General features: G+C 36.0%; 2 long non-coding RNA genes across 2 annotated transcripts; both read left to right on the top strand.

Annotated features, from left to right (window-relative positions):
* The first annotated feature begins 1,007 nt into the window (after positions 1-1,007).
* LOC116406258 lies at positions 1,008-13,111 on the top strand. Its single transcript, XR_004219287.1, has 6 exons — positions 1,008-1,220; positions 11,265-11,328; positions 11,435-11,577; positions 11,680-11,842; positions 11,949-12,096; positions 13,036-13,111. It is a non-coding gene; the product is annotated as an uncharacterized LOC116406258 (long non-coding RNA).
* Positions 13,112-18,345: 5,234 nt separating this feature from the next.
* Positions 18,346-19,227, top strand: LOC116406264. Its single transcript, XR_004219291.1, has 3 exons — positions 18,346-18,391; positions 18,852-18,926; positions 19,047-19,227. It is a non-coding gene; the product is annotated as an uncharacterized LOC116406264 (long non-coding RNA).
* Positions 19,228-23,003: the final 3,776 nt, after the last annotated feature.

Below are 23,003 nucleotides of genomic sequence, written 5' to 3'. Positions count from 1 at the left end.
ATTTGTCCAATTACTTTTCTGCCCCTCCTTTGATATGTATGAATAATTGGAGGTCTTACACATTTCCATAAAGAAGCAAGAAAACAGCTAGCAGGCAGATCAAACTTCCTTAAATATTCAATTGGCCATTTTGCCTTTTTGGATTTAACATTCTGCATTTGTGTCGTTACCCTTAAATCTCCTCACAATCTCTTTGTTCTTCCAACAATCATTAAGAAAAATCCTGTAAGCCGAACCCCACGTATTCCCTGTGCTACCAAGTTTACTTCCAATTTCAAGAGTGCCTTGATCCTTTGATTTACTTCCAATTTTTGGAGGCTGGTTTCAGCACAGGTGTGGTTTCCTTTTTATCATCATCACCTGACAATCTTTTCACGTTTTTTCCAGAAATAGATTTAGCTGATCCCTTCTTTCTCTTGACCTCTGATTGTTTTAAAGAACTCCCCCACTCTTGCTGGTTCCATCACCCTTCCTAACAGACTGCTTCAATGTCTTAGTTTCAAAATCACTTGTAGTGTCATTAGTTTACATTTACATTTACGTTGAAGATATAATATTACATTTACGTCATTAGTTTTTGGATGAATTGGTGATTTAACATGCTCTAGAGTGGATAGTTTAGGAGGTCTGTTAGACCACCATTGTTATTTTACTTATAATAGAAGAAAGGAAAGTAAGGCACGTTAGTAATCAACACAGTTACTTATTCAAAAGGATGACAGTTATCTAAAACAGGAAGTTAAATGGATGAGAGGGAGATGGGAAAGGGCAGGCAGTTTTTAGTAAAAGGAAGGGCCTGCCAGAATTGTTCTGGTTTTAATTGTAGTATTTTGAATTGTGTTTATTTCTGTTTTGGATTAGGAGGGTTTCTTTGCTTGTTGTTTGTAATTTCTCTGTAATTTTCTTTCTATTGCAACTTTAAGTCTCAAATATCAATATAATAGAAACAGTACATAAGTGTTCTATCAAGGTTGTATGTTCAGAAGTGAGTAGATAGTTGGGGAAGTCCTATGTTCAAAAGTGAGTAGTTTAGGAGGGTCCTATGTTCAAAAGTTTGCTGGTGTGTATCTTTGTTGGCTCAACATGTTTTTAATTTATGATTGTTGTTGGTGGAGAGAGCGGAAGATGCCGGGGACAGTTTGGAGAAGATCAAGCGGCAGCTGGCCTCTGGGTCTGGTCGGAATTTGTTGCAGGGTCCCCTTCTAAAGCGATCTGAAACAGTAAACTAACGCATTGCAACTCTTTCTGTCTTTCCTGTTGTTTTGAATTGATGGTTACTGCTTAATTGCGCTGCCTTTAGGAATTTGGCAAGCATGGAGGCTGTTTATTTGAGTCGGAAGCCCACTGCAAAATCTGTTTTGGAGTTTGTTCGATCTGTCCATGATGATACAAATTTGTTATGATCATATTGCATTTTGAAGTTTTGGGTATTTTTCTTCCATTTCTTTTCTGCTTACGTTGTATTCTTTCTTACGTATATTATTTTCTAATGGTCTTGTTGTGCAATGTCTTTCTTTTAAGTCATTGGCTACTTTGTAAAGAGAAAAACAAAGTGAACTATGTCATCGTTCTACTCTTTCTACCCCATTTCCGTAAAGAAGCAAGAAAACAGCTAACAGGCAAATCAATCTACTTAAACATTCAATTGGCCATTTAGTCTTTTGGGATTTAACATTCTGCCATTCTTGTCGTTGCCCTTAAATCTCCTCACAATCTCTTTGTTATTCCAACAATCCTTAAAAAAATCCCTGTAGAATCATGTTCCCTTTTCTCCACATCGGTCATAATTTTGTCCACTCTCCAAACAAATCCTTTCAACCTTATTTTTCTTCACTACCCATTTCCAAAATTTTCATTTCCCTTGGAAAATCTTTGTCGATGTCGAAACTTGCGGCTGGGAACCGATAGTTCTCAATCATGTCCAGTGCTGTACCTCCCAATGGACGGCATGGATCAAGGGTTAAGGTGGATTTTTTTGTTATCGTTGGTTAGAATTCTTGTTCTGTTTTAGGACATAAATTCCAACACAAAGAATGTTTAAGTGTTAGCTTTCTCTACTCATAACCTACTCAAATATTAGAAAAAAGGACTTAACGACACAAATTGCATCCAAGTGTCCAGATGCAACACTATAGTGCCAAACAAACCTAACTAGTGTCCAAAATGTGCCTAAGATTTAAAGACAACCAAACGATGCTTAACTGTGAGCTTTTCCAATGCATAAGCTACCAAAAAGTGAGAAAAAAAGGTCTGAACAACCTAAAATCGCAACCAAGTGCCCAAATGCAACTACTATAGTGCCAAATAAACCTAAGTAGTGTCCAAAAGGTGCCTAAGCTTTAAAGAAAACCAAAGAATGCTTAAATGTGAGCTTTCTAGACTCATAACCAACTAAAAAGTTAGAAAAAAGAATTTAACAACCCGGAATGACAACCAAATGCCAAGGTACAACAACTATAGTGCCAAACCAAGGTGCGTAAGCTGTAAAGGAAACAAAAGAATGCTTAAGTGTTAGCTTTCCCGACTCATAACCTAACAAAAGTTAGAAAAAAGGACTTAACAACCCGAAATTGCAACCAAGTGCCAAAGTGCAACAACTATGGTGCCAAAGAAACCTTATTAATGTCCAAAAGGTTCCTAAGGTTTAAAGACAGCAAAAAAAATGCTTAAGTGTGAGATTTTCCAAATCATAACTTTAAAAAATGTGAGAAAAAGGACTTAACGACCTGAAGTGGAAATCAAGTGTCCAAGTGCAACAGCTATAATGCCAAACCAACCTAGGTAGTGTCCAAAAGGTGCCTACGTTGTAAATGCAATCAAAGAATGCTTCAGTGTGAACTTTCTCTACTTATAACCTACCAAAATGTTAGAAAAAAGGACTTAACGACTCGAATTGCAACCAAGTGCAACAAATATAGTGCCAAACTAACCTAACTAGTGTCCAAAAGGTGCATAAGGCTTAAAATCAACCAAACAATGCTTAACTGTGAGCTTTTCCAACTCATAAGCTACGAAAAAATGAGAAAAAAATGACTTAACAACCCGAAATGGCAACCAAGTGCCCAAATTCAATAACTATAGTGTCAAACCAACCTAACTACTATCCAAACGGTGTTAAGTTGTAAAGGCAACCATTGAATGCTTAAGTGTGAGCTTTCTTAACTCATAAGCTACCAAAAAATCACAAAAAAGGACTTGATGAACAAAAATTTCAACCAAGTGCGTAAGTTAAACAAATATGCTGTTAAAACAACCTAATTAGTGTCTAAAAGGTGACTAAGGTTTAAAGACAACCAAAGAATGCTTAAGTGTGAGCTTTCCCGACTCATAACCTACCGATAAGTCAGAAAAAATGATTTAACGACTCGAAATGGCAAGCATGTGCCCAAGAGCAACAAATAAAATGTCAAACATACCTAAGTAGTATCCAAAAGTTGCGTAAGCTATAAACGCAACCAAATAATATTTAAGTGTGAGCTTTCTCGACTCATAACAAACAAAAATGTAAAAAAAAAAAGACTTAACGACCCCAATTGGCAACCAAGTGCCTAAGTGAAACAACTATAGTGCGAAACATACCTAAGTAGTGTCCAAAAAGTGCCTAAGCTGTAAATGCAACCCAAGAACTTGTAAGTGTGAGCTTTGTCGACTCATATCCTACCAAAATATCTGAAAAAATAACTTAACGACCCGAAATGGCAACCAAGTGCGCATGTGCAATAATTATAGTGCCAAACAAACCTAAGTAGTTTAAAAAACGTGCCTATTATATAAACACAACCAAAGAATGCTTAAGTGTGAGCTTTCTCAACTCAAAATCTACCAAAATGTCAGAAAAAAGGACTTAACGACCCAAAATGAAAATAAGTGCACAAAAGCAACAACTATAGTGCCAGACCAACCCAAGTAGTGTCCAAAAGGTGCCTAAGGTTTAAAGACAAACCAAGAATGTTTAACTGTGAGCATTCCTGATATGGATCAAGAAATCATGATTGAATCAAATGAAGAAGTTGAGTAGATGCAATGCTTGGAAGTTGAAGAGTTATTTTGGGCAACTCAAAAGTCATAAATTTAAATGTTTAAGAAATAATGTTTATGTGTTTTTAGTTATTATGTTAGTTGAAAGGTTATCAAATTAAATGTTTTGACCTTTCATTTCATATTTTAATTAGTATAAATAGGGTTGTAATTTTTCCACATTTAAAAAGAAGAATTTGGGATGAAAGAAATCTGAAAATTCTAGAATGTAGAATTTTGTTCTTGTCTGTTGTGATAGAATGCACAAACATTTGAAGCATTCAAGTGAGAATTGATCTACCTTACTTGTGGAGTGTTTTGAAGATTAAGGATTGATGGGAGTTTCTAATTTTGTTCGATCCTTGGTTTCTTAGATCATCTAAGCAATTTGTATGTAGCCTATCTTAGGGGTTGAAATCAAATTGGTTTTGCGGCTAGTGGGGTTGTGTTCTTTGAGTCTTGTTGTTTAACATGATTCTTAGATCCAATGCCTAGGGGTTTCTTATCAATTTCCAACACATAACCTACCAAAAAGTGACCAAAAAGGACTTAAGGACCTTAAATGGAAACCAAGTGTGCAAGTGCATCAACTATAGTGCCAACCAACCTATGTAGTGTCCAAGAGGTGCTTAGGCTGTAAAGACTATCAAACAATGCTTAAGTGTGAGCTTTCTTAACTCATAAACTACCAAAAATTGAAAAACAAAGAAGGAATTAACGACCAAAAATGGTAAATAAGACAAGAACTATAGTGCTAAACCAACCTAAGTGGTGTGCAAAAGGCGTCTATAGTGCAAATCATGTCATTTTAATTGATCAATTCATAAGTTAGTCCTAGAAGTTTTATGGTATAGTGCTTGATTTGGCAATGCATAGGTAAAGAAACCATAGTGACTAAAGTTCACAAATCAAATGTATAGTATTGTGTTTGAAATGACTTTATAAGTGAATAAAAACACTAGGAAAAAGAAATTGAGTCATATAAGGGATCATCTAGCAAACAGGTTTTTGTCAAGTTCCAAATGTAGTAACACTACAACAAAAATTATCTACTACGACAGTTGTTTATATCACAAAATGGAGGGAGGAAAAAAAATTATCACAAAAGGAAAAAAAAACGCGGGAAAAGGCGAAACTTTTCGGATAATACTTTTCGCGACAGTTATTTGACGTCATAGTATTGTAATTGAAAAAAATTTTAGAGGCCTAGAACCACAAATGAAAGTCACGAATGAACCATCATCATTCTTCTTAAATCGCCACTAATCTTAAAAGTGCAAGCATTGTATATATGTTTAATTTTTAAAATAAAAAGAAAACAGTTCTAAAAAAGAAAATGGTTATCAATTCCTATCTGATGAGTTGTGGTAAAAATTATATCAATAAAATGAACAAGAAAAAAAGAAGTGTAAGGAAGGAAAAGTTGAATACCGTAGAACCCAACGAATTTTGACCTAATCGGCTTAACTCTCCTACATTCTACAGGCTATTGTTGCTTCGGCCGTGAGTGAATATTTTCCTACGCAAGTTCTGATATCGAAGGAACCCAACGCATTCTGACCTAATTGGCTTAACTCTTCTACTTTCAACTAGCTATTGTTGCTTCGGCCAAGAGTGAAGAGTTACCTATACAACTATCGATCCCGAAGGAACCCGACGCATTCTGACCTAACCACTTTAACTCTCCTACTTTCTACAGAAATTGATGCTTTGGCCAAGAGTAAAAAGTTCCCTATGTGAATTCTGATACGTAAAGAACTTGATACATTCCAACCTAACCAGCTTAACTCTCCTACTTTCTACCGGTTATTGTTGCTTCAGCCAAGAGTGAAGAGTTCTCTACGCAAGCTTTGATTCTGAAGGAACCTGACGTATTCTGACCTAACTAGCTTAACTATCCAACTTTCTACAGGCTATTGTTGCTTCAACCAAGAGTGAAGAGTTCCTTATGCAATTTAGGAACCCGATGCATTCTGACCTAACCGGCTTGACTTTCCTACTTTCTACGGCCTATTGTGGCTTCGGCGAAGTGAAAAGTTCTTTACGCAAGTTCTGAACTCAAAGGAACCCGATGGATTTTGACCTAACCCGCTTAACTCTCCTACTTTCTACCGGCTATAGTTACTACAACCAAAAGTGAAAAGTTCCCTACGCAAGTTTTGATCCCGTAGGAACCCGATGCATTGCGACCTAATCAACTTATCTCTCTAACTTTCTATGGGCTGTTATTGCTTCATCCAAGAGTGAAGAGTACCTAATGCACGTTCATGTCTCGAAGGAACCCGATGCACTCTGACCTAATCGATTTAACTCTCCTACTTTCTATGGGTTATTATGGCTTCGACAAAGATTGAAGAGTTCTCCACACAAGTTCTGATCTCGAAGGAACCCAACACATTCTGAACTAACCAGCTTAACTCTCCTACATGCTACGGGTTATTATGGCTTCGACCAAAGAGTGAAAAGTTCTCTACGCTAGTTTTGATCACGAAGGAACCCGATGCATTTTTGCCTAACCGACTTAACTCTCGTACTTTCTATGGGGTATTGTGGCTTTAGCCGAGAGTGAAGAGTTCCCGATAAAAGTTCTGATTCGGAAGGAACCTGACACACTTTGAGCTTTTCGGCTTAACTCTCCTACATTTTACGGGCTACTGTAGGTTCAGCCGAGAGTGAAGAGTTCACGAACAAGTTCTGATTCTAAAAGAACCCGATTCATTTTAATCAAACCAGCTTAACTCTTTTACTTTCTACGGGCTATTGTGGCTTCGGCCGAGAGTGAAGAGTTCCTCACACAAGTTCTAATCCCAAAGCAACTCGACGCATTCTAACCTAATCGGCTTAACTCTCCTACTTTCTACATGTTATTGTTGCTTCGACCATAAGTGAAGATTTCATTATGAAAGTTTTGATCCGGACGGAACCCTACGCACTCTGAGCTATCCGACTTAATTCTCCTACATTCTACAGGCTATTGTTGCTTGGTCGAGAGTGAAGAGTTCACCAACAAGTTCTGATCACGAAGGAACCAGACGCATTCTAACCTGATCGGCTTAACTCTCTTACTTTTTATGGCTATTGTGGCTTCGGCCGTGAGTGAAGAGTTCCGGACACAAGTTCTGATCTCAAAGGAACTCTATACATTCTGACCTAATATGCTTAACTCTTCTACTTTTTATGGGCTATTGTTGCTTCGACAGAGTGAAGATTTTCCTACGCAAGTTCTAATATCGAAAGAACGAATGCATTTGACCGAACTAGCTTAACTTACTCTCTCTTCAACGACCTATTGTTGCTGTCGACCAAGAGTTAAGAGTTCTATATGCAAGTTCTTATTCTGAAGGAACCCGATGCATTCTGACCCAACCGTCTTAACTCCCCTACTTTCTACGGGCTATTGTGGCTTCGACCAAGAGTGAAGAGTTCTCTAAGCAAGTTCTGATCCTAAAGGAACCCGACCATTCTGACTAACCGATTTAACTCTCCTACTTTCTACGGGCTATTGTGGGTTTAGTCGAGAGTGAAGAGTTGTTGATGAAATACTGATCTCGAGGGAACTAGATGCATTTTAACCTATTCGGCTTAACTCTCCTACTTTCTATGGTCTATTGTGGCTTCAACGAGAGTGAAAAGTTCCCAACACAAGTTCTGATCTGAAGGAACCCGACGCATTTTAACCTATTTTGCTTAGCTCTCATACTTTCTATGGGCTATTGTGGCTTCAGCTAAGAGGGAAGAGTTCCTGACACAAGTTATGATACCAAAGGAACTCGATGCATTCTAACCTAACCAGCTTAACTCTATTACTTTCTACGAGCTATTATTGCTTTCACCATGAGTGAAGATTTTCCTATGCAAGTTCTGATATCGAAAGAACCAAATGCATTCTGACCCAACTGGCTTAACTTTTCTACTTCCAACGAGCTATTGTTGCTTCGGCCAATAGTAAAGAGTTCCCTACGAAAATTCTGATTTCAAAGGAACTCGATGCATTCTGACCTAACCGTCTTAATTCTCTTACTTTCTACAGGCTATTTTTGCTTCCACCAAGAGTTAAGAGTTCCCTACGAAAGTATTGGTCCCGATGGAACCCAATGAATTATGATTTAACCACTTTAACTCTCCTACTTTCTATAGTATTGCTTCGGCCAAGAGGGAAGAGTTCCCTATGGAAATTCTGATATTGAAGGAACCTGACACATTTTGACCTAACCAGCTTAACTCTCCTACTTTCTACAAGTTATTGTTGCTTCGGCCAAGAAAGCATTCCCTACGCAAATTTTGATCCTGAAGGAACCCGACGCATTCCGACCTAACCGCTTAACTCTCAACCTTTTTATGGGCTATTGTTGCTTCGACCAAGAGTTAAGAGTTCCCTATGCAAGTTCTATATCGAAGGAACCAAATGCATTTTGACCTAACTGGCTTAACTCTCCTACTTTCTACAGGCTATTGTGGCTTTAGCCGAGAGTGAAAGTTCCATGAAATTTCTGGTCAGGAAGGAACCCGATGCATTTTAACATATTCGGCTTAACTCTCCTACTTTCTATGGGCTATGTGGCTTCAACTGAGAGTGAAGAGTTCCTGACACAAGTTCTGATCCCAAAGGAACTCGATGCAGTCTGACCTATCCGAGTTAATTCTCCTACTTCCTACGGGCTATTGTTGCGTCGACCATAAGTGAAGATTTCCCTACGCAAGTTCTTATATTGAAAGATCTAAACGCATTCTCACCTAACTGGCTTAACTCTTTTACTTCCAACGGGTTATTGAAGCTTCAACCAAGAGTGAAGAGTTCCCTACGAAAATTTTGATCCTGAAGGAAATCGACGCATTTCTGACCTAATTGGCTTAACTATCCGACTTTGTACAGGCTCTTTTTGCTTCAGCCAAGAGTTAAGGGTTCCTTACGCAAGTATGGATCCCGAAGGAACCCGACACATTCTGATCTAACCGCTTTAACTCTCCTACTTTCTATAAATTATTCTTTGGCCAGGAGGGAAGAGTTCCCTACGAAAATTTTGATACGAAGTGAACCCGACGCATTCCGACCTAACCAGCTTAACTCTCCTACTTTCTACGGGCTATTGTTGCTTCAGCCAAAAGTGAAGAGTTCCCTAAGCAAATTTTGATTCCGAAGAAACCGATGCATACCGACCTAACCGGCTTAACTCCCGACTTTCTATGCGTTATTGTTGCTTTGACTAAGAGTTAAGAGTTTCCTACGCAAGTTCTGATTCTCGAGGAACCCGATGCATTCTAACATAAATGGCTTAACTCCCGTACTTTCTACGGGCTATTGTGGCTTCGGCCGAGAGTGAAGAGTTGTCGAAGAAGTTATGATCCCAAAGAACCCGATGCATTTTAACCTAACCGGCTTAATTCTCCTACTTTCTACGAGCTATTGTGGCTTCAATCGAGAGTGAAGAGTTCCCGACACAAGTTCTGATCCCAAAGAAAGCCGACACATTCTGACCTAACCAGCTTAACTCTCCTACTTTCTACAGGTTATTGTTGCTTCGACCATGAGTGAAGATTTCCCTGTGCAAGTTCGGATATCTAAAGAACCAAACATGCATTCTGACCTAACTGGCTTAACTCTTCTACTTTCAACCGGCCATTGTTGCTTCGACCAAGAGTGAAGAGTTCCCTACGAAAATTTTGAACCCGAAGGAACTCGACACATTCTAAACTAATTGGCTTAAATCTTCGACTTTCTACGGGCTATTTTTGCTTCCACCAAGAGTTAAGAGTTCCCTACGCAAGTATTGATCCCGAAGGAACCATCGCATTATGATCTAATCGCTTCAACTCACCTTCTTTCTACAGGAAATTGTTGCTTTCACCAAGAGTGAAGAGTTCCCTACGCAAATACTACGGAAGGAACCCGACGCATTTTGACCTGACCAACTTATCTTTCCTACTTTCTACAAGTTATTGTGGCTTCGGAGAGTGAAGAGTTTCCTACGAAAGTTTGATCCTGAAAGAACCCAATGCATTATGACTTAATAGGCTTACCTCTCCTACTTTCTACCAGCTATTGTAGCTTCGACCGTGAGTGAAGAGTTCTGATGCAAGTTTTGATCCCAAACGAACCCGACGCATTCTAACCTAACAAGCTTAACTCTCCTACTTTCTACGGGCTATTGTAGCTTCAGGCAAGAGTGAAAAGTTCTCTACTTTCTATGGGCTTTTTATTATAAGTGTAAAGAAATAGGTGTATGAATTGGATGATGAACATTTTTTGAATTTTTTTAAGCTTAAAAGGATATTTATGGAACTTTCAATAATTCATCAATATTTTTTAAACAGAACTTTTCAATAGTTGATGATTATTTTTTAAACAAAACTTTAGCGACTTTCATCTAAAACCAAAGACAATGGTATTTTTGAACCGTTTTCGAAAGTTTAAGGGCATCTTTCAACTTTTAAAAGGAGACTTTTTTGACACAAACCACTAGGGGTATTCTAACACTGACAACACTAACAACCCAGACTACCCATCCCAAATTTCGAGTATTATTACAAAATATGTTTTTTAACTTATGGATATGTTGAATTTTGATATTATGAAATTTTAGTAATTGATATGTGTGGTAAAAAAATTTAAGTGTTTAAGTTAATCAAGAATACACTCCATTTACAAGGAGTACAAGGAGTCCAAGTAGATATTAGTTGTGTTTGAAAAATTATGAAAAAAATGTCCTATTTTAAAAAAAAGTACAATCAAGTGAAATGTTACATAAACTTCACAACATAGTTAATAAGATAACACAATATTACAAGATTTTGTTTACACGTATACATACATATACTAGTGGTTAAAGTAAGATTAGATTTGAATGTATATTTAAACGAAAGTTATGCCATTCAACTAGAGTAATAAAATAACTAAAGAGCTCAATAAATTACAACAAATGTGATGGTACTTTGACACCAGAAGCTCAACCATTTGAAGGAAAGTTCCAAACAATGGATAAAAGGAAGCATACTAAAACACAAGTAAAACAAGAGGATTATTTTTATTGTCTTCCATTATCTGAGAGTGGAATGCAAACAAAGCAATGCAAAAGCACCATTCAAGACATCTGACTGATTTATACAAAGTGTAAATAAGACACCAATACAATGCTGAACATTCTCCAAAACAAGATGCAACATACACATCATTCATTTGGCTATTCAACGGGAATATGTCACGTTTTTTGCCATAATTATTCTTGTTTCATGTTTGCCCACGATGGCAGGACAAGACTTTTAGGTAAAGCAAATCCTGGTTTTCCAATGTCAAAAGGCCTTGGCCGCTTGCAGGTAATACTTAGTTTTCCATTTTTAACCTTAAGGTTGCACTTTATGTTTAAATTGTCCATCCGAACATCTTTTTTTTTCTTTTTCTTCTTTCCTTCGGGTAATAAAGAATAGTGACCTTGAAGAATTAAGAGAATTGGGGTCCGGCACCTTTGGCACTTTTTACCATGGAAAATGGAGGGGACTGATGTTGCTATAAAACGAATCAATGAGAGGTGTTTTGCTGGGAAACCTTCTAAACAAGATCGCAAGGTTGTTCATTTTAAGCAACTGGCTTTTCTTTTCTTTTGTTATTCGTGTATTTTCTTTTTGTTCCTTGACTCAAGTCCTTTTTGTTGTTTTATATTGTACCAGTGAGAAGATTTTTAGAATGAAGCAATTAAGTTTGCTGATTTGCACCACCCAAATGTGGTACTTTTTATGGTGTCGTGCTTGATGGGCCTGGGAGATCTGTGGCCACAGTAACAGAATATATGGCCAATGGTTCGCTCAAAAATGCTTTGTTGAAGAATGAAAAGTAACAATTGTTCTCATTTTTCATACGTTTAATTTAATTTGTTAGAAGTTAGTTGCAGTATAATGTATCTTCACCCTTAGATTAAGCATAAATACAATTGATGCAGGAGTCTTGAAAAGTGGAAGCGCCTCTTGATTGCTATGGATGCGGCTTTTAGAATGGAACACCTGCACAGAAAGAATATTGTGCACTTTGATTTTGAAAGTGATAATCTACTGGTCAATCTTCGAGATCCTCATCACTCAATATGCAAGGTTTGTGTATTACTGATAATAGCAGAATCATCATTGTAGTGCATTCCATTTAGTTAAACTCTTGATTTGATTTTTAAACAAAACAGGATGATAACCAATTTTTATAGTTATTGTTGTAATTAACACAATTAATTGTCAAATAAAAAATGTATTTGACTATTAACATTTTTTTGTTTGACTAATTATAGTATGTTTTAAGAAGAAAATAAGCTTGGCTTGTCTTAGATATACGGGATAAAGTAATGTTTTTAACTAACAAATGCCTTAAACCAGCAATGGTCTCAATCTCCTCCCAAGACCTCTCAAAACCCTTACTCTCTAATCAAATGTTCCATTAAAAAAAATCTAGTGAGATATTTCACAACCTTGATCGCATAAGACAACAATCTCTATTTCAAACCAAACTAACTCTAAAGGGCTCGACAAAAGTTGAAAATCAAGGTAGCAAACTGCGATCTCTAAAGGATACGATGTGATCTAAAGGAATGCTCCTGTGCTATAAATGCATGGGTGCAGTCCAAACACAAAGGAAGATTGTCCCTATATATAATAACTTTTTATAGGAAGTATTTTTGAAGTGTTAACTCATCTATTTCCAACGGGCTATTCCTACTTCGACCAAGAGTGAAGAGTTCCTTACGAAAATTCTGATTCCGAAGGAACTCGACGCATTTTGACCTAACCGACTTAACTTTTTGAGTTTCTACATGTTATTTTTGCTTCCTCCAAGAGTTAAGAGTTTCCTACGCAAGTATTGATTCTGAAGGAACCCGACGCATTCTTATCTAACTGGTTTAACTCTTCTACTTTCTATTGGAAATTGTTGCTTCAACCAAGAGGGAAGAGTTTCCTACGCAAATTCTGATACCGAAGGAACCCGATGCATTCTGATCTAACCAGCTTTACTCTTCTACTTTCTACATGCTATTGTTGCTTCAGCCAAGAGTGAAGATTTCCCTACGCAACTTTTGATCCTGAACGAACCCGACGCATTCGGAGGTAGGGAGCTGATTCCTAAGAAGTTGGTTAGTGTTCTTGTTCTGATTTTTTTACCTTCAGTTAACTACGTTGTTTCTGAAGAAATTAAAGTTATGGGATGTGATGCATGTTGGTAGGGAGCTGAATCCTTTCTTAGGAACGTTTTGGTGAGCATGGAGGCTGTTTATTTGAGTCGGAAGCCCACTGCAAAATCTGTTTTGGAGTTTGGTCGATCTGTTCATGATGATACAAATTTGTTATGATCATATTGCATTTTGAAGTTTTGGGGTATTTTTCTTCCATTTCTTTTCTACTTCCAATTTCATTTTCAATTTCTGCTTATTTTTTATTCTTTCTTATGTATATTATTTTCTAATGGTCACAAGTTGTGCAATGTCTTTCTTTTAAGTCATTGGCTACTTTGTAAAGAGAAAAACAAAGTTAACTATATCATCATTCTACTCTTTCTACCCCATTTCCATAAAGAAGCAAGAAACCAGCTAACAGGCAGATCGAACTGGCTTAAAGACTCAATTTGGCCATTTAGTCTTTCGAGATTTAACATTCTGTCATTGTTGTCGTTGCCCTTAAATCTCCTCACAATCTCTTTGTTCTTCCAACAATCATTAAGAAAAATCTGTGTAAACTGAACCCCATGTCTTCCCTTCTCTTCCCACCGGCGAGAATTTTTCCCACTCTCCACTGCAAAACCCATTTTGGAGCTTATTCGATCAGTTCATGTTGATACAAATTTTTCCGAATCGTAATGCATTTGTAACTTTTGGAGTATTTTTCTTCCTTCAGTTTGTTTTCTACTTTCACTTTCATTTTCAATTTCTGCGTATTTTTTATTCTTTTTTATGTATATTGCTTTCTAATGGTCATTTGTGGTGCAAATTCTTTCCTTTAAATCATTGGTTATTTTGTAAATAGAAAAACAAAGTGAACCATGTCATCGTTCTACTCTTTCTATAACATTTCCATAAGGTTTATTTTGCAGTTATCGTTGGTTAGAGTTGTTCTGTTTTTTTCTGCTCTGATTTCATTGCATTGTTTTGAAGAATTTAAAGTTATGGGTTGTGATGATCCTTTCTTAGAAACGGTTTGGCATTCCTAGAGACTGCTTATGTGAGTTGGAATCGCACTGTAAAATCCATTTTGGAGCTTGTTCGATCTTTTCATGGTGATACAAATTGGTTATGATCATATTGCACTTGGAACTTTGGGGGTATTTTTCTTCCTTCCATTTTTTTTTCTTTCCAATTTCATTTTCAATTTCTGCATATTTTTTATACTTTCTATTATATTGTTTTCTAATGGTCATTTGTGGTGCAATGTCTTTGATTTAAGTCAATGGTTATTTTGTACGTAGAGAAACAAAGTGAACTATGTCATCGTTCTACTCTTTCTACAACATTTCCATAAAGTAGCAAGAAAACAGCTAAAGATCAAACTGCCTAAAACATTCGATTGACCATTTAGTCTTTTGGGATTTAACATTCTGCCATTCTTGTGGTTACCCTTAAATCTCCTCACAAACCTCTTTGTTCTTCCAGCAATTATTAAGAAAAATCCCTGTAAACCGAACCCATGTCTTCCCTTTTCTCCCCACCGGCCAAAATTTTTCCTTCCATTATTTGTTATGATCATATTGCTTTTAGAACTTTTGGGGTATTTTTCTTCCTTCCATTTTTTCTACTTTCAACTTCATTTTTATTTTATGGATTCATCATTCAATTTCAGCAAACCCACTGCTTATGGTCAAAAGCAAATTTAAGTTGACAATGGTTAGAAGATATAATATTACATTTACCTCATAAGTTTTTGGATGAATTGGTGATTTAACATGGTCTAGAGTGAATAGTTTAGGAGGTCTGTTAGGCCACCATTGTTATTTACTTATAATAGAAGAAAGAAAAATAAGGCACTTTAGGAACCAACAATAGTTACTTAAAAAAGATGACAGTTATCTAAAACAGGAAGTTAAATGAACGAGAGGGAGATGGGAAAGGGCAGGCAGTTTTTAGTAAAAGGAAGGGCCTGCAATACTCCATGAGAGATAGGGGAAGCAGAAGGCTCATGATCCTTTTCTGGTTTTAATTGTAGTATTTTTAATTTTGTTTATTTGTGTTTTGGAGTAGGAGGGTTTCTTTGTTTGTTGTTTGTAATTTCTATGTAATTTTCTTTTTATTGTAACATTGAGTTTCAAATATCAATATAATAGAAACACCACATCTGTGTTCTATCAAGGTTGTATGTTCAAAAGTGAGTAGATAGTTGAGGAGGTCCTTATGTTCAAAAGTGAAGTGAATTCTAGGTGATACAATATAAAATTTATCTTAACCCATCAGCTTAAGCTTTTGGGTGATTAAATGGTTTAACAATAATATGATTCCAAAGTAGAAATCAAGTGGAGAGGACACAAAGGCTAGTATTTTAGGTAAAGGTGAACAAAGGTTCTTTATTCAATTTCTAATGCTGGGCTGTAGAACATAATTATGGTTGAAGTTGTAATAGTACTCTACTTCATTTGTACAATGTACTCTACTTCATTTGTACAATGTACTCTACTTCATTTGTACAATGCCTTCTACTTCTATTGTACAATGCATACTAATTAAGTTGAGTCAACATTGTTAAATAAAAAAAGCTGCTTGATGTTGGTTGAGTCAACAATCAATTCTTTACTGTAACTAATGTTGAAGTTGTGTTTGTATTCTGTGATGAACTAGATGGATGGGCGTGGGATTGACTCATTAGCAAGATTTTACCTGTATTTTGGATATACTCAAAAAGAAGAATTATCATTCCCAGCCAAAAAGTTGAAAGCATTTTGGTTTTCACCTCCCTCCATTTCTAATGCTGCTGATGATGGTGATGGAGTCAATGGACCTCTGCCAAGAGTGTTCATATCACAAATTCTCGTGGATTAGTTGAGTAAATAAACTCAAGGTGCGTTTCACCAAATTCTCGATATGCAAAAATCTGAATATATTTTTTTCCTGAAATTTGGCTACAACCTGTATCTTGGTGCTGCAGTAAGTGTATTGTTTTTTTTAAACACAAACTACTAGCATTTTTATTATTGAACTGATGAACAAAAATTCAGACAAATAATCATTTACCTCATTTTTCCCTCCTCTCAAAATACATCATGGAAAGAATAAAACAAACACAAAATCAATAACATGAGGCAAACCACAGTTTGAACCATGCACAATGCTCTCTCTTTCTAGACTTTTAATGCACGGTCATTCTGTTTTCCGGCACTGGTTGTAAAGCAGTTCTCACTTTCACGCCACCTCCAACAACTTTTGTGTTGATGTTATTATTTTCCATCTTCTTATGGTTAAGTTGGAGTTTTTCCTTGAACAACTTCCTCAGCTGCCTTAGGCTAGTATTATCATTCTTCACCACTAACTGAATGAACTTTGCTTTGTTCTGTTCTTTTTCAGCTTCTTCTTCCTCAGCATCTGGGTTGTCCATTAGCAAACTAATGGTTTGTTCTTCAACGGGAGATTTGGCTTCTATTGTTGGCCTAGGGAATTGGTTTGCCAATGATTGAACTGCATTGTTGTTGGAGGATGTGATAGTGATTTCCACCAAAGCTTCCTCACATTGAACAATGGCATTTGGGATTTCTGGTTGTGAGTCGATAGCTTCGACAATTATGTCTTTAGGAAGAGTTTCTTCTTCCATTTTCCATTGGATCTTGACATCAACCAAATCATCAGAAACATTCTCGGGGAACTCCTCCGTGGACTTATTGATAATTGTATCATCTTCTTCAGCTTGAACGGAACTTTTCTCCATTTTTGTTTCCTTCTTGTCTCCTTCAATGTCAGCATCTGATGCTACATTTCCGGTTGTGGGATCTGATCATTTTCATCTTGATCGTCTTTCACTTCCAAAGATTCTTCATCACTGCTCAAGGCATCATCTCCATCAACTTCAGTTTCTTCTTCCACATTTTCGTGGGGAAGAGACAGTTCTTCAGCAGAGTTATTCACGTGTGTTTTCTTCTTCAACATCTTCTTCAATTTTATGTTCCAATTCACAGGTAGACTCATTTTGTTGAGATTCAAATTCCATACCAAATTCTTCTGCAATGCTCGATTTGTGAACTTCAGTAACATCCAAGTCTTCAGTAGGCAGAGAAGATTTGTCAGATTCATTGATTTCCTCAGCAGAAATCTCCACAAAATCATCATCTTTCGAAACTTCATTTACTTTTTCATCTTCAGAGAAGCATTGCACATCCGAGTTAGCATGAGGTGCCTCTGTTTTAGAATCATCAACGCTCTTTGCACTAATTACATTTTCATCAAAAGATTTTAACAGATCATCAAGAACCATTTCTGGTTCCTTCTCTGAGAGTGCAGTAAGTGTATTGTTAGCAATGTAGTAGGCATAAGGTAGGAACATGATGCATTTTGTGTTTTATCCATCTAAGTTTTTGGTTTATGCAACAAAACCTTAGCTTGAATTACAACTTCATATCATTTTTCCTACTGCATTCAGGACATAATCAGAAGATACACTGAATGTTCTTGCATTGGGAAGAAGCATGCTGCTTTGGCTGGTTCTTTGGGTTCCTTCACATGGGAAAAGCCTTCACATTCAGAGTTTGAGCAATTAGCAAGGCTATTATTCTCCCATGACTCTGAAACTTATGTTATTTAGTTCACCATATTATCGTCGATAATGAACCAAATTTCATTTCTGAATTGCGATTTGACCAAGAATTTGAAAACAAAAATGCATATTGTTTTCTTTTTTATTCTTTTCTATTGCGTATCATTTTCTATTGGTCATTTGTTGTGCAATGTCTTCTTCTTAAGTCATTGGTTACTTTGTAAAGAGAAAAACAAAGTGATTTATTTCATCGTTCTACTCTTTCTACAACATTTCCGTACAAAAACAAGAACACTGCTAACAGGTAGATCAAACTTCGCTAAAATTCGTTTCCCTTCTTGGAAGATATTCGTCCATGCCTAAACTGCAGCTGGAAACTGATTGTTCTCGATCATGTCCAGTGCTGAACCCCAAATGGATTGGAAGGATCAAGGGTGAAGGTTTATTTTCTTCTTATCGTTGGTTAGAGTTTTTCTTTCGTTTTCTTCTGCTTTGAGTCAATTCCATTGTTTTTTAAGAATTTAAAGTTATGGGTGTGATGATCCTTTGTTAGGAACGTTTTGGCAAGACTGGAGACTGCTTATCTGAGTCGGAATCCCACTGCAAAATCATTTTGGAGCTTATTGATCAGTTCATGTTGATACAAATTTCTCTTGATCGTAATGCATTTGGAACTTTTGGAGTATTTTTCTTCCTTCCATTTATTTTCAACTTTCAATTTCATTTTCAATTTCTGCGTATTTTTTATTCTTTCTTATGTATATTGTTTTCTAATGGTCATTTGTGGTGCAAATTCTTTCCTTTTAAGTCAATGGTTATTTTGTAAATAGAAAAACAAAGTGAACCATGTCATCGTTCTACTCTTTCTACAACATTTCCATAAAGAAGCAAGAAAACAATAGTCTTTTGTGATTTAACATTTTGCCATTCGTGGCGATACCCTTAAATCTCCTCACAATCTCTTTGTTCTTCCAACAATCATTAAGAAAAATCCCTCGAATCTGAACCCCATGTCTTTTCTTTTCTCCTCACCAGCTAGAATTTTGCCCACTCTCCAAACAAAATCTTTTCAACCTTATTTTTCTTTACTACCCATTTCCAAAAATTTGATTTCCCTCCTCGAAAAATCATCGTCCATGCAGAAACCTGCGGCTGGGAGCTGATTGTTCTCGATCAAGTCCAGTGCTGAACCCCCAAATGGATTGCAAGGATCAAAGGTTAAGGTTTATTTTTTTGTTATCGTTGGTTAGAGTTTTTGTCTTTTTTTTTTCTGCTTTGAGTTAATTTCATTGTTTTTGAAGAATTTAAAGTTGTGGGTTGTGCTGATTCTTTCTTAGGAACGTTTTGGAAAACCTGGAGACTGCAAATCTGAGACGAAATTCTACTCAAAATCCGTTTTGGAGCTTGTTCTATCTGTTCATGGTGAATCAAGTCCGTTTTGTTCTGCTTGCACTTTCATTTTGAATTTTTGCATATTTTTTATTCTTTTCGATGTATATTGTTTTCTAATGGGCATTTAGTGTGCAGTGTCTTTCTTTTAAGTCATTGGTTACTTTGTGAAGAGAAAAAAAAGTGAATTATGTCCTTGTTCTACTCTTTCTACAACATTTACATAAAAAAGCAAAAAAACTGCTAAAACAGGCAAATCAAACTTCCTTAAGCATTCAATTGGCCATTTAGTCTTTTGGGATTTAACATTCTTCCATTCTTTTTGTTACCCTTAAATCTCTTTGTTCTTCCAACAATCATTAAGAAAAATCATTGTAAACCGAACCCCATGTGTTTCATTTTTCTCCTCATCGGCCAGGATTTTGTTTGGGGAGTTGACAAAATTCTGGCCGATGAGGAGAAAATGAAACACATGGGGTTCGGTTTACAATTTTGTCACTCCCAAACAAAATTCTTTCAACCTTATTTTTCTTCACTACCAATTTCCAAAATCTTTCATTTCCCTCGGAGAATCTTTGTCGATGCCGAAACTTGTGGCTGGGAACCAATAGTTCTAATCATGTCCAATGTTGAACCTCCCATTGGACGACAATGATTAAGGGTTAAGGTGGATTTTTTTGTTATCGTTGGTTAGAATTCTTGTTGTGTTTTTTTCTGCCTTGATTTAATTCCATTGTTTTTGAAGAATTTAAAGTTATAGGTTTGTGATGCATGTTGATGGGAAGCTGAATCCTTTGTTCAGAAAGTTTTGGTCAACATGGATGCAATTTGTTGGAGTCAGAATCCCATTGCAAAATCTGTTTTGGGGATTGTTCAATTTGTTCATGATGATACAACTTGTTATGTTCACATTGCATTTATAACTGTTGGGGTATTTTTCTTCCTTCCATTTTTTTTCTACTTCCAATTTCATTTTCAATTTCTGGATTGAGCATTCAATTTCAAGAAACCCATTGCATATTTGTCAAAAGAAAATTTCAGTTGGCAAGTGTTTTGGAACATCAGGAAAAAATAATTGTATAGTTTATAAGTTCGGGTAATTTTGAGGTAGTTGTCCGGTAATGAATTTTTCTAAATTACCTTGACTTCTACCTTAATATTAGGACGTGTGTGTCTTCTAATTTCACTTTAGTTGGGCCTTTCTTTTACTGGATCTTATTTGTATTGGTCATTCGTTGTGCAAGCCTGGAGTCGGCTTCTATGAGTCGGAATTCCCACTACAAAATTCGTTATAGAGCTTGTTCGATTTGTTCACAGTAAGACATGTTTGTTATGATCATATTGCATTTAGAACTTTGGGTATTTTTCTTCCTTCCATTTTTTTCCTACTTCCAATTTCATTTTTAATTTCTGCATTTTTTTTATTGTTTCTTGAGTATATTGTTTTCTATTGGTCATTTGTTGTTCAATGTCTTTCTTTAAGTCATTGGTTACTTTGTAAAGAGAGAAACAAAGTGAACCATGTCATCGTTCTTCTCTTTGTACAACATATCCATAAAGAAGCAAGAAAATTGCATATAGCCATACCAAACGTACAATTCAATTCCCATTCTTCTGTCTTTTCCTAGCTTGAAAGAGAATTTCTTTCTTCCTTCTTCCTCTCAATTTGCCATTTAGTCTTTTCGGGGATTTAACATTCTGCCATTGTCATTGCCGTTAAACCTTCTCACAATCTCTTTGTTCTTCCAAAATCATTAAGAAAAATCTGTGTAATAAACCCATTTCTTCCATTCTTTCCACTGGCTAGAGTTTTTCCACTCACCAAACAAAATCCTCTCAACCTTATTTTTCTTCACCACCCATTTCCAAAATTTTCATTTACTTGGAAATTCTTTGTCGATGTCGAAACCTGCAGCTCGGAATCGATTGTTCTCGATCATGTCCCGTTCTGAACCTCCCAATGGACTGCAAGGATCAGGCTTAAGGTTTATTTTTTTGTTATTGTTGGTTAGATTTCTTGTTTTGTTTTGTACTGCTTTAAGTTAATTGCATTGTGTTTGAAGAATTTAAAGTATGGGTGAGAATGATCCTTTCTTAGAAACGTTTTGGTATGGATTGATGTGGCAATATGGATTGATGTATCTTTTTCAAGTAAAAAATAATTAAAAGCTGATAAATACACAACATAAATTAATTACAACGTAGAAACAAAATAATTACAGTTGAAGAATGTGGATATTTTTGGTATTTTATAAATACCGTGCACGTGCAAAAAATACTATTTGCTAAATTCAAAAGAAAAAGTAGTTTGTCATTTTTCAAAATGATCCATAAAAATGTTGTTATATCTCTTATGACAAAGAGTGTGAATCTACTAGTCCATATTCGACTTGTTTTTTTGTTGGTAAAATTGGATAAGACCGCATTATATTGAAATAAATACACTAATGACATTTTAAAACCAAATGATAGAAATTATAATTTAATTAATGTTTCTTAAGTCAAATAAACATGGTTTAAAAGTCTTTATAAACACAATTAGTGTAATTGTTTTTAATTTAATTCATTTACACATCTTTGTGCGTGTGTGAGTTTGTGTGGGTGGTGCGCATGCGCATGTGCGTGTATGTGTGTGCGTTTGTGCGTATGTTCGTGTGTGGCTGTCGCGCGTGTGTACGTGTGTGTACACGTGCGTACATGTGTGTGTGCACATGTGTGCGTACATGTTTGCGTGTATGCACATTTTGTGCGTGTGCATGTGTGGGTGGGTGTGCACATGTGCTTGTGTGCAACAAGTTGATATTTTTTAATGTAGAATTTCTCCTAGTTTTAAAATAATAATTTAGTTATCTTTATATTCAAACTATTAATGTTATTTTGAGATAAAGATGGTGAACAAGTTGATACTTTTTAGTTTTGAAAATTCAATTAAGATTATTTCAATACAAAATCTATCGTTGCGATTTTAAAATTCTGAAAAATAATAATTTTGTTATTTTGAAATTCAATTTGGTTATTTTAAAATTCAAATCAATTAGGTTATTTTGAAAATAGTAAAAATTGTATAAAGTTATAAAAATTGAACCAATTAGTTGAGTCTCGAGATATTAAGAAAAAAGTTATGACATGGGTTGATGTATCTTTTTCAGGTAAAAAATAATTAAAAGCTGATAAATGCATAACATAAATTTATTACAACGTAGAAATGGAATAATTACAGTTGGAGAAAGTGGATATTTTGATATTTTATAAATTACCATGCACGTGCAATAAGGCTATATGTTAAAATTTAAAAAAAAAATAGTTTTGCCATTTTTTAAATTGACCCATAAAAACGTTGTTATATCTCTTATGAATAGTGTGAATCTACTAGTCCATATTCTACTTGTTTTTTTTTTTTTGTAAAATTGGATAAAATCGCATTAAATTGAAATAATCACACTAATGACACTTTTCAACCAATATTGATAAAAATTATAATTTAATTAATGTTATTAAGTCAAATGAAATGATTTAAAAGTCTTTTTAAACACAAGTAATGTAATTGTTTCTTATCTTTAATTCATTTACGCAGTTTTGTGCATTTGTGCGTGTGGGTGTGTGGGTATGCGTGTGGGTGTGAGTGTGCGTTCGTGCGGTGTGTGTATGCGTGCGAGTGTGTGTGCGTGCAGGTGTACGTTTGTGCACATTTGTGCATGTGGGTGGGTGTGTGTATGCGTGTGTGCATTCGTGTTTGTGTGCTGATGTGCACACGTGTGTGTGTGTCTGTATGTGTGCTTATGTGTGTCTGTGTGTGCGGACGCGTATGTGCTTGTGCGCGTGGGTGTGTTGGTGTGTGTGCGCTCATACGTGCGTGTGTACGTGTGTGCGCGTTTGCCCGTGTCCGTGTGTGCTTGTGTGTGAAC

Source organism: Cucumis sativus, unplaced genomic scaffold (genome assembly GCF_000004075.3).
Source record: "Cucumis sativus cultivar 9930 unplaced genomic scaffold, Cucumber_9930_V3 scaffold80, whole genome shotgun sequence".
Taxonomy (NCBI): domain Eukaryota; kingdom Viridiplantae; phylum Streptophyta; class Magnoliopsida; order Cucurbitales; family Cucurbitaceae; genus Cucumis; species Cucumis sativus.
Note: the sequence above shows the minus strand (reverse complement) of the source record. Positions and strands in the feature narration are given on the sequence as shown.